Source organism: Apis florea, unplaced genomic scaffold, assembly GCF_048593485.1.
Source record: "Apis florea isolate Af1SG1 unplaced genomic scaffold, ASM4859348v1 contig_3496_pilon, whole genome shotgun sequence".
Lineage (NCBI taxonomy): Eukaryota > Metazoa > Arthropoda > Insecta > Hymenoptera > Apidae > Apis > Apis florea.
This window is the reverse complement of record NW_028256773.1, coordinates 3,447,878-3,463,563: the sequence shown is the minus strand read 5'-3', so window position 1 is coordinate 3,463,563 and position 15,686 is coordinate 3,447,878. Positions and strand designations below refer to the sequence as shown.

General features: G+C 34.4%; 1 protein-coding gene and 1 long non-coding RNA gene across 6 annotated transcripts in view; one reads left to right on the top strand and one right to left on the bottom strand.

The window, feature by feature from the left end:
* LOC100869255 (uncharacterized) overlaps positions 1-15,686 on the top strand; it is a 91,273-nt gene that overhangs the window by 15,020 nt on the left and 60,567 nt on the right. The window lies entirely within an intron of this gene.
* LOC116415504 (uncharacterized) lies at positions 1,082-8,151 on the bottom strand. Of its 4 annotated transcripts, none has more exons than XR_015293733.1 (4): positions 7,656-8,084; positions 3,127-3,249; positions 2,326-2,981; positions 1,082-1,531 (listed from the first exon to the last, which is right to left on the bottom strand). It is a non-coding gene; the product is annotated as an uncharacterized LOC116415504 (long non-coding RNA). The 4 variants fall into 4 exon arrangements; XR_015293735.1 differs by having other exon boundaries at positions 1,082-2,486; positions 2,565-2,981; XR_015293732.1 differs by having other exon boundaries at positions 1,082-2,981; positions 7,656-8,151.

The following is a 15,686-nucleotide window of genomic DNA, read 5'->3' as shown; positions in this document are numbered from 1 at the left end:
AAATATATAATATTCAAAATATTAAATCCAGAAACTAACTCAGATTCTCGTTCAATTAAATCGTGAAGAAAGTGTACGATTCGATTCAATTAACATTCTCATAAAAAATATCAATTGTTGAATCAAGATGGACGACGAAGGAGAAAAAATATATTTCCACGATCGACTCGTTCCTTCGCCTCGTCTCTGCTCCTCCTCACAGTGGACACTTGGAAACAGGGGGTGATTAAAAACGAAGCTAATAAATTGATTTAAAAAGTGGATTTTCAAGATGGCGGGCTTTGATAGGGAATCGGGGGAGGAAATGGGGGAAGCGTCTTAACTTGATATTTGATCGTCCATTTTAAATTCATCGTCGATCGAAGAAACCCATCGTTGGTGCTTCTTCTGTCCATGCGGTTTCTTTGTGTAGATTTATCGATAATGATACTCGTTAGAGGACTCGTTGTGTTGAAATACTTGTGGAAACATTTGCCTTGCACAATAATACTTTAATACAATTGAAAACGTTATTGAATTATTATCATCTTAGAATTATTTTCCTTTCCGAACTGAAATTTTTATTCCGAACAAATTGGAAATATTAATTTGAGGAATGGATTAAATGTTATATGTAAATGTGTGTATACTTCTTATTGTTTTCACGCGATGAAAATTAGAATTTGCAGTTAAATGAGAATGTTACTTTCTGAATAGATCAACTTCTTTATTCTGTGAAAATAATTGTAATGTTGAAATCACAAATTAAAAAAAAAAAAAAAAAAAAAAAAACTCGATGCAAAATCTTCTTTGTATTAAAACATGTTTATATTTATAATTTCTACGCGTCTCCTTGAATTAATAACGTTTCAACGTATGCCGTGCATCTCGAGTTGCAGAGTTCATCAGATACGTTATCGGTTGTCGCCTATTTAAGGTATCCATGCTCGTATCACGGATGATTGGTCGTCAACCACAGATTTTAATTGACCAGCTGATCATCCGTAGCAAGTGATCCGTAATATGAGCACATATACTTTAAATAGGTGACGAGCATAAGGTGCGCATTATCATCAGTGAGTCCTTAAAATGTTGATGAGGGTAGAGAAAATTGAGATATATATTTAATAATTGAATATTTAAAAATTACATTTTAGGATAACAATGAAAATTTGCTTCGTCGAAGGATAAAGGGATATCGCGTTTCACAGATGGAGAAATGGATCGTTTGTTTAATGAAATATTATTTTATACGGAGCGCTGTTAAGAAAGAATTAAATTACCTTTGAGAGTAGAATTATAATTTAACCGTTTCTAAAAGGTTTCGATTCGTTTCCTCTTATACGAACAAAATATTTTTTCGAAACATTACAAACATGATATCGAAACTTCTTTCGTTTCGTTCCAAGAAATATTTCATTTCCTCGTAATATCACAGTGCAGAACGATCGATTATCGGTATTTCTCTTCTATTGGCGCGAGCTTAATTATCATGTAAATAGTGGTAATTAGTAGCATACTCGATCAATTAAGTTTTTCTAACGTGTATTTTCTGTTTGAAAAAAAAAAAAAATTGTTTAAATTCTTCTAGGAAAAAGAAAAAAGAAAAAAAATTGTCATTATTGTCGTATCATCTTGGTCGGTTCTCTCCATCATCCAATATATCTTGTTCAGTCAGATAAACGATATTGATATAATATGTGACACGTATAATTTATATAGCGTGCAAGGAATAGGCAAGTAATAATCAGATAATATTAATATAAATGCACAAACACGTGAAACTTGGTAAACGACGCACTAACTAACTTTGTGAAACTCAATACTAATATCCTCAGGCGGTACAAGATCTAATATACATAAATACCGTTACATAGCGTTTACAAGTGTGTCACTATATTGTAAGACATTGATCAACGTGATCTCTCAATACTTATATATCTAATAAGAACATTTCTGATGCAATAGAACAATTGTATTCCTAATACAATGTTTAATATTCATTAAAACTATAAATTTACAATTGTAAAACGTGTTATGTATATATATATATATCTATTTGACTTAAAAATCAGAGAAATACAATAACTAGAAGATAGGGTGATCTTATACCATGAATATACATGATTCAAGAAATTAATCAAAATTGTTCATCTAGAATTTTAAAAATAATAGAAATGTAAGAAATATCAAAAAGAAGTAATGAATTCTTACAAAACCAATAATTAAGAAATTTTCAGTTCAATGCTTTTTTAATCTCGTTGATTCTTGAATTTGGTTTAATGGAGAGAAACCCAATATGTTTGTTTCAACAGTAACTGCATTTAGGACCTTGTTATTAGATACCTCACTTAGGTTTAATGGATAAGAGCCATAATAGGGGTTTTCCAGAAATATATCTTTCTCCATAACTGTCCATATGGTCTATTATCAATGAATTAATAATACTGATAATAATATGATAGAAATCCTTATTGTTAGATTTATTTCAATCGAGATTCTCGATTCTAGAATCAATGACAATTCATAAGTTTAAAGATCATTTGAAGAGGAATGAGTTTGCAATTTTGTGATCAATTCTTTACTTTAATTTCATTGATTTAGACATCATCTAACAAGACTCCCTCCATCTTGGAACCATTCTTAGCTCCATTGACCTTTGGATTAACCCAAATAGATTTATTTTTTCAGTCTATCTTAATCTCACTATTCTAAGATCCATTGATCTTCAATTTTGGAAGAAGATATCAGGATCATTTCTAAGTGAAACTTTTTAATCTTGCAATTATCAATAGCAATTTCACGAATCATTCCAATAAAAATTTTCTTCTCTCCAAAGCATTTTCAAACAAAATTTCCTCCATTCTGAATCTACCCCGACCAAGATTCTTCAATTTCGAAGTTATCATCCTCCTCGAATTCTGATTTCAAGATTATCCATAACGGAGTCGAATCGAGTCGTCTCCTCTCATCCCGTCTCATCCATAATGTCTCTCGTTTATCTGAAAATGAACAAGAACGTAAGAACAATATAAAACATAAAAGATACGTAAGACAGCTTTTCCAGACAACATCCTTTTCTCTTTCCTTCCTTTTTTTTTTTTTTTTTTTAATTCTCTCCTCCAGCATTACGATCTCGTTTTATACCAGCTAAAATGTCACCACGGTTTCTCCGTTAAGTCCATCCAAGAAATTCCAAGAAACACCTTCCATTTGTTCGGTTTCAATGCCCACTTACGACCTCTCTCCATCCTAGACGCATCCCTCCTCCTGCAAATATTCGAAACGAGTTCACTTGACCACCATACCGTTTATCGTTAACGCGTTTTTAAGCTTTGCACGGAGTGGTGTCGCTCTGCAAGAAAGCCACGGGGGTCCAAACGTATCGAGATTCGTGAAATTGCGGAGAGGGAGGGGAGGGGGGGGGGAGCGTGTAAACGGTCAAGTGGAGCGAGAATCGCGCAAGGGTGCCACTTGTGCGTCGTCGATACGAGTTCGTCGTCATGTCGCTGTATCAAGTACATCGATTCCGTTTTAATTCTCGAGCGAATCGATGGTCATTTTTTTTAACGCGTGTGATATGATTATTTACGAAGTTGAGAGAGAGAGAGAGAGAGAGAGAGAGAGAGAGAGAGAGAGAGAGAGAGAGAGAGAGAGAGAGAGAGAGAGAGAGAGAGAGAGAGAGAGAGAGAGAGAGAGAGAGAGAGAGAGAGAGAGAGAGAGAGATAAATTTAGACGCATTGGCGTAGGTCAGCCATCGCCATCGTTTAATATACATGGACGCAAATATATAGACGTGTTGAAACAACGGTTCTAATACGTAATTCCCTTTTGCGAGGCGAGATAAATTTCCTGGATGTTGTAGTTTCCAGAAATGATCAAGTTTTCATCGAATGACCGTACAATCTGTGCTGTGTATAAAGGATGGTTTCCATTATAACGGTAGAAACGAAAGGGAAATGTTTCTTGACTCGTGTCTATCAATGGGCATAGTAATGAAAATAAATGTATATATGTAATGTGGAAAATTATAATTGGAATAAAATTGAATCGATTCGAGAAGAATCAAGATGATAAAAAACCGAAAAAAATTCTATATTCGGTATTTTCGATTCATTTTGCGTTACCGTTACTTGTGAACGAATCTAGAAAGTTCGAACCTCGTACATATACATTGTTATATTTCATCTTTTCAATTATAAAGTGACTAATAGAAACATATCGGTGGAGATTATGTGTGCAACAAGAAATGTTCGTTGTTTCTCCCCTCGAGCCAACCGAAGCGTAACGAGATCTGGCGGAAAAGCGGAGAACGGAGGAAAATGGCCGAGATATATACGGCCCTTCTTCGTGCTATAAACTTTATGGACGACTTTCCGCTCTATACACGGACGTGTCCTCGTGAAATCGAATCGTAACGCGATTTAATGCGGATAAGAGCAGAATTATGATGTCTCGAGGATAGTATATTATGGATAAAATTTCATTTTCAATTAAGTTCACGTTCATGTTAATAAAGTTCGGTTGTAAGAAGGTTGATATACGTGATTATTTTCTATTTTTCTTTTTCCTTTTTTTTTTTTTTTTTTTTTTTTTAGGTTATACTCACTTGCGTTATCACAGGTAAATGCTTTTTTAATATTTTACATACGTGCACTTACAGTTTCATTGATCACGGTGGATATAACGTTTGTTCCAATTGTAAAATTAGATTTTCAAAAAGAATATCACTGATGGAATGATTTAACATTTTCCATATCGTGAAAGAAATTATCTGACGATATCCAAGAATTTCCGCCTCGTGAAACATTTCCAACGTTTCAAATCCAATTCAAGCTCGAGCTTGTAAAAAAGCTGCGACACGCAACGTGCGAGCGCGAAATGTCCTCGTTCGTTAGTCCACGTCGCCAATGACGTCAGCTTGACAGGTAATAATGTTAAGTAATATTTACTAACAGGCAGGACCGACCTCGGGGACTCGGAGGAGGCCACGAATCGTTCCTAAGGGTGCTTCTCTCTTTCTCGCTCTCTTTCATCGAGGGCGCAGTCACCATCAACTAAATTACCCGCGAGAACATGCTCTCTTCTCTCTTCTTTTTTTTTTTTTTTTACGCGCGAAACATCGCCACTAAGAATTTCAGCACTCGACACAACCACGTTTCACAAACTGTCGCGTTCCATTGAAATCACATTCGAAAGTTAGCATAGAAAGTGTGAATTCGTTTCTATTACAACTGATGTTTAGTAAATTTTTAAGTCGATAACTCGTTATTTAAAAAATTGCAATTGACGTCTGTAGAAATTTATCGAGAGTGATAACGATTGTCGATCGATAGTGCACCTATTTTTATAAAATATCGTTACATACTAATTTAGATACATATTACGAGATAGAGAGATTCAGATTATAGGTTAAAAGCATTCCTCTGTGTTAATTTAAAATGATTAAAAGAGTGCCATAACCTATATAATTTTTTTTTCTCGATCGAAAAATCTCCGATCTTAACGCAATCTATTAAAAATTCCTCTTATTAGTTATCGATAAATAAACTCTCTATAAAGGAAGAAAACTAATTCTTCAAGAAAAAACGAGAATTCGAAACAGCCGGGAGAAATCTGATTGGCCAATGTAAACATTTGCGCTCGGGTTTTAATTCACACACCGGTTAATCGAGCCGCTTCGTATAAACGTGTTTCTTTCCAAGCGTTTTCCACCGTGTCATACACTTCTCCGGGCCCCCTCTTAACCCGTTTGTTCAGAAAACAATCTAAGTTTAGCGCGGCCGTCTAAATGCGTACGCGGTGGTGGGTCGCGAACGACTATTTTCGAAACTCTCTTGTCTCTTTCCCGTTTACATAAACTGGTGTTAATACCCCACTGTTTTTCGCGTTCACGACGATCACGAGGTTGTTTCGCGACACATACAGGTTATGTATTATTTTTATTAATAGTGGCGCCACCATCTGCTCCCGCGATTCCCTCGTTTTTCCTCTGTTGATAAATAGCACAGGGCGCACAGTCATGAAAATGGAATTTAATCCTCGTGATTCGGCTTTGTTATTTTTGTCGTCCTAGTTCAACGATTTTTTTTTTTTTTTTTTTGTATTTTTTTTTTTTACAAGCTCGTTGAGAAAGTTGAGTGTCGTTACCAAAGAGGAGAATTATGTTGCAGAAGAGATTTAATTCGTTGACTTCACTTTTTTTATAAACTGCGATTTATAATTTTTCTTTTATTTCAGGAATTGATAAGTAATCATTAAAAAAAAATGTATAATCAATTTTTTCGAAAAATCGAAATTACTTAAGAATAATTGGACGTATTAATTATACAACGTGAACATTGGAAGGAGATAAGTAGTAGGATATGAAGTTGTGATTAATAGATTTGAGAATATTTGAGGATTGGATATTGTTTAAATATTTGAATATTGTATAAATGTTTGAATATATAATAATTATTGAAATTATACATGTGCGTTACGCATTATTTGAATAATATTCAAATATTTGAGATAGTGGTTATCTAAACAATATATCATTTTATTTCGCTAATTATCACTCTTAAATAATTATGTTTTTCAAATTAATTTATACAAATTTTATTTTAGAATTATTAAAAATTTTAAATTTATTAAAACTGTTTCTTTTGAATTCATTTAAATTTTACATTTTCAATTTCAATAATTAATTCGTAATCGAAAGAAGGTTTTAAAGGAATTCAACTCTATAAATATGTTATTTTCATTAATAATAATAGCGTAACTGATGTTACGGATGGTTTCCTCGTATTTTATGATTAATCACGTTGACTCATGTTTGCATAGAGGCGTTTAACCCATGATATGATCGTATTATTTGTATTATTAACGGCACTCTCGTAGATTAGTTATAATTTCTAATAATAATTTCTAACTTTTTTAACTGATTAAACATGTTGATTTTAGTAAACGAGTTTAATAAATTGAACTTATAATTTGTACTTACATCTGCACTCTTACGAAACTCTATATTTGCTTTCATAAAAAGCAAAGAAATATTGCAACGTAATAAAAGAAAAATTGAATCAAAATACCAATTTCATTAAATAAATCTCAAAAATTCTCAAAAATATCAAATAACGTAAAAAAAGAAAAAAAAAAATTTCCAATTTTCAATTTCGACCCGATTATCGATTAATATATAATTAATAATCTTCATTATAGAATTAAACGAAGATACGAAGTCGATATCAAAAGGACATTAAGATATTATGATTATATCACGAGATATAGCAAACTTGGTAAATTCGCGTGCACATAAAGTGCACTTGCGAAAGCGTAATTGATATTTTGTTTCATTTGACACGCGCTCTCGTAATAAATGCTTATTTGTTACTGCACGGATCGAGAGCAATATAGCTAGTATTTCAAGTTTGATTGTCATTACGATATTTACTTGTTTCGACCTGAACGTTCAATTTATTTTCAAAGCAAATCAAGAATTATACGTTCCTTCAACAATTTTTTTTAAATTTTTAACCAAATCCTCAAGTCCAGCGCGCCAATATCAAAATATATATATATATATATATCGATGCCATTTATTTAGTGCTTCGTATAAACCTTAGCCAAAGTTTTCAAAATAGCCACGCGACTGTTCAATTATAACGTTTCGAATCTGATAGTTTGTTACTTACGCGCAAAAATAGCTCGAATGAATTTATCGTTCATGAAAATTCCTAAGGTGACTTGAAGGACATCCAAATATCGTAAACCATTCGATGTACGGCTCTCCTTTTAAAAAAATTTTAAACTCGACATATAATGTCCCCTTTAAAATTAGTAGCACGTATTTTCAACCTCTTATTATCCACCCAACGATTCATTTAATTTACAAAAAACACCGCAAGAAGAGATTAAAGAATTAAAGGAAACGAAAATATGCGTTTGTACAACAACTCTCGCGTTCCTTCCACTGGCAGAGACATCACCTGTCTATTTTTTTATTATATAACAACGCCATCCGCGTTTCGACACATCTCGACACTCGATTTGGATCAACGTCAAGAACTCGTCGCTCGGCCATCGAAATAAACCTAACACGCCACGAATCGGTGGACCTGTCCGCCGCAATCCACAACCAACGCTAATTATACCATCACCTTTCTCGCGCGAGACGAGCGCGTTTTACACGAGGATCGATGGAATGTGGGGAATGCTGATAAGGAGAGACGAGAGAATGGCTCGATATCTCCTCCTTTCTAGAGGTAACGCGCGTGAGAATTAAAGAGACAGCGACAGAGGGGGAGGGGGGAAACCGCTCTTTCAAAGCGGCGTATCGAAGGAAATGCTTTAAAGCCAACAAGGCGAAGGGGAGAGAGAGAGAGAGAGAAGACGTTTTACGTAGGAAGGAAGCGTTGTACTGTAATACGAATAAAAAGTTTGTAGAATTTTTTTTTTTCTCTCTTCTCCTTTTTATTTCCTGTAGGGGACACATTGTGCCAGGTTTTCCTATTGAATCGTGCAACGGAAGATCTGCAGAATGCAAGAGGGTATCGAATATTCAAAGAAAAATACGATGTTTAAAGGGTGAAAGTTCCAATTTTTTGTTCTCGTGATATCGTAAATATTCCTTTTTTTAATTTGCTCAAAGTCTGTCCACGGTTCTCTAATGATTGTAATATTTTGTTGAAGTCGTTAATGGTGAACATGGATTTTCGATTATTTTGAAAAATTACGTTTATAATTTAATTAGAAAGAAGAATCGACAAATTAACGATGATAGTAAAATTTGAAGTAATAAAAAACACTGGTGGAGAACAATCGATAAAGAAAAAATTGCTGCAGTTTTTTCGATGCAAAAAAAGAAAAAGAAACAGATTTTATAAAATTTCACAATAGCATACCATCGTCCATAAATATCTTTAGGCGCCTTTGTTTTATTGAAAAAAATAGAAAATATAGATCAGAAGATATAGATTCCAAATTTTTTTCGAAGAAAATTAAGTTCGAAAAAAACTTGTCGAAACTCCCCGAATTGATTACTCTACGACGATAAATAAATAAATAAATAAATAAACATTTCATACAATTTTAATTTGAAATTAAATACAAATCGCGAAATGTAAAATGTAAAGAAAAAAAATTCACCGATATTATCGTTTTCGTACAATCGAATCTTAGTATCGTATTCAAACTTGTCAACTAAGAGTTGATAAGGGATCCAACACGGTAATACAGTTACAAAGTGGGAAGAAATGCAATTTATAAAGCGAAGAGTGAGTATTGTTTCGTTAATTGACATAGCCTTTCCTCCAATTAATATCGTGCCAGTTAACACGATTTCTCGAGGCTTTGCGGAAACCATAGTTATCCTTAAGCTCTGTAATCGATTTTCATCCAATACGTCCCCCCTTTCCATTTCTATCTTCTTCTTCTTCTTCTTCTTTTTCTTCTCCTCCTCCCCCCACTCTTCCCTTTTATGGGTGTTCGGAATAAGCCCTTATAGAATCGGCAAGATATTTCCAAGGAAGAAAATTAGTTTGGGTTAAGGATGGCAGATACCGTGACTAGTATAGGTCCAATGAAAAATATTCCCTCCCCGAAGTTGGTGTATCTAGTGGGAAAATGGAATTTCATTGTATCCGGCAACCTTGATTTAGCATTGGGGATAAAGCATAGAACGACTCGGTGGTAAGGAGATTTAGGGAAGTTGACGGTATTAAATTGCGCGTCAAAGGAGACCAAAGACACGTATTTTCATGGAAAACGTAATTCCTTTTGTTTTTTCTCGTTGAATATAGGAATATTCTCTTGCTTGAACGTGTATCAAAGTTTCTAATTTGTTGCGGTGCTTATTTATTTTATTCTAATTGCGAAGAAACATTTATAAAAGTTGGCGACGATGAGAAATGGATGATGGTTTTTAATTCGTAAGTATGGATGAAAGAATCTTTGTGTTAGTATCTAAGGATGTGTTAAATGTGATGTAGCCGCCTTGTTGAAAGGAATTTCACGAAGTTCGATCGTTTTTAACTTTGCGTATTTTCCACAGTTTCCTTACAACTTTGTAAAAAGTTAGAGGTTGATAATATAAAAGGTTATAGAAGGTTTATAAAGGTTGCAGAGATTCTTTATAGCAACAGTTTTATTTTACGCGGTATTAACTTTTACTTTTCATTTATATTTCATCGTTATAATGCAAAAAAACATCTCGTAAGAGATTTTTCTTCTTTTATATTCCTGCCACTGTATATCCCATATATATATATATAATAAGAATCCATACATTAAAATCATCGGTAAACCTTATAATCGATTTTAAACACCATCATCTATATTTCATCACCCATCATAACCTCAATTAGACGGCTCATTCTATACGCATTTTTACACTTCACTATGATACTATATATATACGATTTCTCGTCATACGTCGAACATAAATGTACGCGAGGTAAAAAATATCTGAAAATCGCTCGAATCGAGTGCACGTGTGCCGCGAAAAAAGAGGATACGTACGAAATCAGTCAGGTGTATGTATCGAGTATATAACGACGTATAATGGGCTCGTAAAGCTCGATGAATCCAGATAGCTGCGCGCGCATCCTTTCCAGATATACTTTGCGCGTTCACCACGTGATCTAGTCATGGCGGATCATCCTATCGCACGGTTGAATGTAACCGTGTTTCTGCGTTTTTTCTTTTTATTTATAAAAAGAAACGAACTTATTCTATCCTGAAACTATTAATAAAGTTATTTGCACTATTGATTTAACATGTAATCAATGGTTGACTGTGATAAGATTTAGTTTTTTTTGGTATTTTCGAAGATCGTCACGCGATGATTTTAATCTGGATGGAGGTAAGCAGAAGTCTATAACGATGGAAGGATCTTGCGAGGCTTGCGGTTGGGTTTATAGACGCACGTTTTAGAACGATGAAATGGGGTAGGTTATAGTAGATATGCAAATGACAGGCCGTTTGGGAAAATTGTTGAATAAAGTTAGGAGATGGCTATGAGAATTTTGATGCGATTAATCTTTGCAGATTGGAACTGTTTCTGATGAGGAAGTACATAGTTAGAACGAATATATATGTATATATAATGAGAAAATAGAATTGTTGACGCACGTTCGCTAATTTTGTAATCTAATATTGATATGTTTTTGATTCCTTGATTTATATGCTAATTCAGATAGTCGGACTTCGTCTATTACATATATGTAGAAGAAAATTTATGTTTAAATTTTTGAATAGATAAATTGGTAATAAAATAAAATAAAAGAATTTTATTAAATTAATCATATTTAGACCGAGTTTATTAAGTTTTTATTGATGGTATATATTTAGTTGATCAATATCAGTATTACATATTTGTATAGAAATACAATTATTTATGGAATATAAATATTTTTCTCGTCTTTTAACATAGATAGATGTTGGATATTCGCATATACGAGTAAATCGAATCCAATCAATTTTGTCTTATAGTAATTATTATTTTATTTTTTACGTATATTTTGTTAAAATACATCTATTACCCGTTTTGAAAAGAATCAGACATTATTTACTGATCGCTCCATTCATCGTTTTTTCCTCTCGATATTTGATCGAATGCTGTTATTGGAAAATCTGTCATCACCTATGAAAAATATCACGTCGATGACCTTATATTTTGTACAAACTACATCCAAAAATATGTTTGCCTGGAAATATTATAGTACAATATTTCAATGTTATATAAGACGATATTAACAGTAATTTCGCTTCCGGGGGAGGGGAGGGGTATACACCGTTTACTTCCAACGAATGATATGAAATTTTTAGACGAATATTTCGACCATTTTTTCCCGATATTTTTTTTTTTTTCTAATTTTAATTTTCCGATTTCCAGATTGTTTAATAACGAATCGGAAATTTGAACGATGCGCACGGTTGATCGAAATTACACAGATCGGTTGTCCATTTTGCGATTTGCGTAATGGTTCCTCTGGGAGGAATAACCCGTGGGTGGTTCCGCCACGTTGAATTCGACTGTCACACAATCCTTCTCGAAACAAATTGCATGTCATCCTATCTGAATTATCGTCCCAGACACGGGGAAAAGAGGAAAACAGGGGTTGGGTAAGATGATCCGTTTGATAATAATGCTGCTTTGAGCTCTCTTAGATATAATGGATAGTATTAATGAAGACGGTTGCGTGATTAATCATTTTCCATCATTATAAATAGATAAATTATAAAATTATAAATGCTTCTTTTTCTTCTTGTACTTTTAAAAAGTCCATTTTAAATTTGTAAATTTTAAATCGAGGCACATTATGATAAATCGATACGTTCGTCGCGACAGATTTATTTTATTATTACACAAAATAAACTCGTGTATAATTATATACGAAAAATTCAAACGAATAATTAACTCGTCCACTTGTTGCCACTAAATTTTCCAAATTAGAATTAATATACGGAAAATAAAAATTTTCCCTGAAAAGATTCGGGGATCAAACAAATTATGGATATTATCCTATCCACTCTTATCTCAATCTTTAAACTTCGAATTATATTATCTCCAATATAATAATTCAGCAATCCTTTCTCCCAAGATAAGACTTATCTTCTTAAAAGATTTCATGAAATCCAACTGAAATCATCCACCAATTCCATATTATAAACTATATAATCAACGTTTATTAATCCGATCCTTAACGATCCTTAATCACAGGGAACAATCAACAATATATATATATATATATATATATATATATATAGAAAATCATCGACAACGTCTATTTCCAGAGTGACAACCACTCACTCTGTCTTGCATTCTTGTCGCGTGGAAAGAAATTAATCCGATGGATAGGTAGATAGGCGAAGGAGAGGGGGGGGAGGGGGAAGGAGAGCGGAGAAGCGGAAAAAGTCGTAATGAGTAAGCAGACAGGAAGAGCGATAGATACGGAGTGGAGGCGCAGATAGAACAGTTTCACGGCACCTAGAAGAGAGGAGGCCCGAGATGGGGTGGTGGTTGCAGTTGCGAGGTCAACGACCGGCAACCAGTCGCCCCATTCGAGTCAGGGGTTCTCATTTATCTGTTTCTCTCTTTCTGTTTTTTCCTCCCTTTTCTTCCTCTCTCGGGCAATTAAATAGAAACGACGATGTCAGGGAAGGATGGTGATGGTGTTCAAAAATCGTTGGTCGGAAATCTAGACGACGTAACGAATCGATGCTTGTTTCTTAACGCGAATAAAATTAAAAGAAGGAAGGGATTCGTCGTGTTCGTTCATTTTTAATATCGATAATTAATGGAACGGGTTTGTTGATCTCGATTTTCTTAATTGGAATAAATAATTTATTTATACCAACAAGGGAGAGTTGGTCGAAAAATTTGGAAAATTCAAAAACTTCGTCTCGAAATCGTTGCGAATCGCCTCGTGTTTGATGCGAGGCGAAGATGTAACCAGATCGCGTATAATATTTCAACCGTGAACGTATACGTATTACGAGCACCTTGACAGAGCCAAGGGAAAATAGTACGTGTGTTTCTGTTACGGTAATAGGATACGTACTTGTGCCCGTTTACGCTGATGCTATATTTGGAATCGGTTAGACGAATTCCTAAATACGCGAGCATTCCGTTCGAAAGTTTCTCTGAACCCATTCCCTGAAACGGTCCTCGCACGACCGTAACGCACACGCACGCGCACGCACACTTTTAAATTCCTCGCTCGACTTATAGTACCACAACTTTCTATTATTACGTTTATAACTCGGCCTGTCGCCGTTTAGATCATTTATTGTTCGTACGAGCACTTTGCACGACCAAGCCAATTCCAATTCTCTCTTGAATCCATATTTTCTCATGCACCTGTATATTTTTCCAACGTGTGTATTATTAAAATTGATCGCACGACAGAGATAAAAATGGGAAGGAATTAAAAATTATATAATTGAAAAAGAAAGGGAAAAAAAATTTTGGAACCGAACAGTACGTCGTACGTTCAAGCGTCATCGATCCGCGGCTAAAAGCGATCGTGGCCAACCATTAGAAGCCATCCCGTATAAACGCGGATGTCCCGCGGCAAGAGGTGGTTATTACCTAAATTCGGTCCGCGGATCGATCGAACCAGTGCTCTCTACCGTTCGTTACAAACGTATTCAAGGAATCGTCCGTCGACGACGGATTCTCGTGTCTTGAGTGTCCCTTTCCGCGAAACGAGTTCGCTTAAGAAACGAGCGAAGTAAGGAAAGGGGGAGGAAAAGAAAAAAAGAAAAAAAAGAAGAAAGAAAGAAAGAAAGAAAAAAGAAAAAAACGAGGTTTCTATGGCGGTGGCCAGGTTTAACGTAAAAAGAGAATACGGGTCAAGCTTTTTTTTATAGCGACAAGGGCAATCTCGCGATAATGCAACCCGATTCGCTCTCTCTCTCTCTCTCTCTCTCTCTGCGATTCTCGATGTGTATAGAAGGAGAGAGGGTTCATTGAAAACACGCTTATTTTCTCTATCCGCAATTGGCCCAGCAGGAATCTCACCTTGAATCGTACGCGTTCTCTAATCGTGCGTTTTCAATGTTAGGTTATGTTTACACTGGTCACGGATTTGCACGAATATCGTGAAATAATTTCAAATAATTTTCTCTTTCTGGAATATTTAAGCGATAACTTGGAAGGCGTTTTTTCGTTCTTTCTTTCTTTCTTTCTTTCTCTCTTTTTCGCGAGCTCGAATTTCATGATCTCGATGTTCTACGCAAGGCAATCCGCAGACTTCGAATTCGTTCGGATTGACTCGGCAAAAATCGGATACGCTCGGTTCGTGGTTCTATTATTAAAGGTAACAGACGACCGATCGTTTAATTAATGTTGAGCCGAAATTGAGCTATTCTTGCCGATCTTACCCGAATTTTTCCGATTTTCGGAAAATATTAGGAACCATTTCGCACATCTGTCGCACTTTTGTCGATTTTTACGTTTCCAAACGAGCTTTTTTTTTTTTTATTTGTAAGAACAAATCGTTACACGCATAATACGAATATAAATAAGCATTTTCGATAACACATTCTTTTCAACGTTCCTAAAAATTTTCGATATTCTTCTTCTCCAATCTTTTTCTTTCAAAATAATGATTATTTTGATTTCTGTATGGTGCATTGGAGTAGAAGTTTCTTTGTCGAAGTTTCATAGGAATACGGGAATACGAAAACATGGTAAACTGTGCGAATAGAGATGTGTTATTCTAAAGGAATGAAATTTTGTTGCTTTTGAACTTGGAAGGGAAGGGAGAATTCCCTGTATTTTTCATCTTTTGTTTATCCTAAAATTTGATCTATTTTCCTCGCAATATATATTTTTTTTAATTATTGATAGATCGAATTTTACGATTCTTTATATGAGAAAATATTTTTAAACATAATATAAATATAAAAAGTACGCAATCTTCTAAATTTTCATTTTATTTAATGAAAGAATTTATATTCATCTGTAATTCTTTTCTTCTTTTATTCCCATAAACGTATAGCTAAATTTCAGTTACACGTAGTGTAAAATTAAAGAACGCGTTTTTATCGTTATTCCCTCGAATAAAGCTTGTGTTGTTTCATCGAACAAAGATGAGTGCATCCGCGTTTTTGATAGTGTGAATACGTTATCTGGCGAATCGCATACGTAGAACCGGAAACGTTTATCGATTTTTCATCTAGCCATTTCTGGTATCGGTGTAAAATGCAGAGATAGGCCG